Raw genomic sequence first — 1,937 nt, 5'->3', positions numbered from 1 at the left:
GGAAAGAGAAAGAAGCTGGTGGAGCGGATTCGAAGGGCGGAGCCCCGGCTGGTCTACGCCCATGCGGCGCATCTCGTTCGATTCAATTAGAAAATTGAACGGGGAATCAGCCAACAGCCGGGATCATGATTTGGCTTGCGAATAGAAAGGATCCGCTGTATATGATGTAAGATATATTGGTCACGCAAGGCTAATTTTCATCTTCTTTGTTCCTCTTATTTCTCAGGCTTTCTCTCCTTTCTGATCACTTCAAATTGCTAAGGTATTTCTATTGGGTACCTGATTATGCTAGAAATATGTCTTATTATCACTTCTCCCATCAAATGAGTCATTCGTGAGGAATACCTGATTGCGTAATTTGTTATATTTTTCTCTAGTGACCGCCATTTTCGTTATTACGTATGCTGAAAAGTGTTTACGTAAGATAAAATTTATCTGCTAGTCATGTATAATATCAAATCATACTCTTGGTACGTGTTACAGGACTAAAAGATAATATTATCAATAATAAAGTTTGGTTTAGAGGTTATGTAACTTCAGTGTCGATTCCTCAGATCGAGAATAGTTAAATACAATACAGTATTTCAATGCGATGCTAAATGATATGGTAACTCGGTGTTTTAATAAAGTAATTACTACAGGACTCATAAAGCAAGGAGTTAAATCAGGCATATCCGAGCTAAGCTTCAAACGTAAATCCCTCCTCTTACTCCGCGCTTGCTGCAGCTGCGCAGTGCGATGCGCGTACGATAAGAATGACTCCCGCGAAATTTTGCATACTAAGTGCTTACGTTCTAACCTAACTTTCTTCAAATGCATTTCCATTGTAATTGTGGACTTTGCCAAACTAATATCCGCGGTTACATGGGTGATGTAGAAGGGGAACAGCGTGAAGGGCACCACTCGGTAGGCATGCGTGCCTTGAATCTATAATTAAACGTTAGACGAATATATTTCGTCGAAATTATTTAAGAGCGTCCTATTTTAGAATTCGGTGGTGGACTTTTAATCTGAAGAGTGGAAGGAGGATCAGGGTGGTGGATGCTCGAGTGGCTTTCGATAAAGGTCGTCGTAATTAGCGGCAAAAAGGGCTGTAAATAGTAGCGGTCAGCGCACGATCCTCCTCCACGGCTTGGCACTATAAGTGGCTTTATCTGCCTTTTTCCCAGGGCCGACGCTTCTCCGGATGGCAAAAAGCCCACTGTGTCAGCGTGCGTTACCGTCAACGCGTCGTCGCTCGACTTTTTCACCGACCCTTGCTCGCGACTCGATGTCGAACAAATTAACATTCTTATCTGTAGTTGGAAACGTGGCTGATACTATCTGCGGAATTAAAAGTGGACTTAATGCCGCTTCAAGGGGATGTCTCGATGACTTTGTTCCGGGGAAAATGATCTTGGGCATTTAAATCCACCGTCTTGTTTACGATGGACAGTGGCTGATCCCTCCATCCACGAACGAGCAATTCGCACACTGTATTACTGTTAACGAGACAGCGATTGCTCCACGGTTTTATCCATGAACTCCGTTGATAGGTCTCTGCAGCAACACCTGAGGCGAGAGGTCAGAGTTAGCGGCGTGGTCATCAGGCCTGAAAGAGGAAATAATGCTTTCTAATAGAAGGTAACCTGTCACACTTTTACCTACAATATTACGCGTGACTCATGGTAAGGAACTTGTAGCAACAAACGTAGCGAGAGTAAACGTGGTTCGTAGATAGGGTCCAACGCAAACATTGTCAAATTTGAACAGACTCGTGGTTAACTTTCGCAAATGTTTTCTTGTTTCAGTTGCATGTTAGGACGAAATGGCTCGACGTGTGACCGATCTTCCTGTTAACCGTCCCACATGCCATCGGAGCTTCGACAGTTCTGTTAGTAATATTTATTTCACATCCTTACAATCTTGTTTGATAACTCATCGTAAGAATAATGGAA

Source organism: Eufriesea mexicana, unplaced genomic scaffold (assembly GCF_001483705.2).
Source record: "Eufriesea mexicana isolate 0111107269 unplaced genomic scaffold, ASM148370v2 scaffold76, whole genome shotgun sequence".
Lineage (NCBI taxonomy): Eukaryota > Metazoa > Arthropoda > Insecta > Hymenoptera > Apidae > Eufriesea > Eufriesea mexicana.
This window is presented reverse-complemented; position numbering follows the sequence as displayed.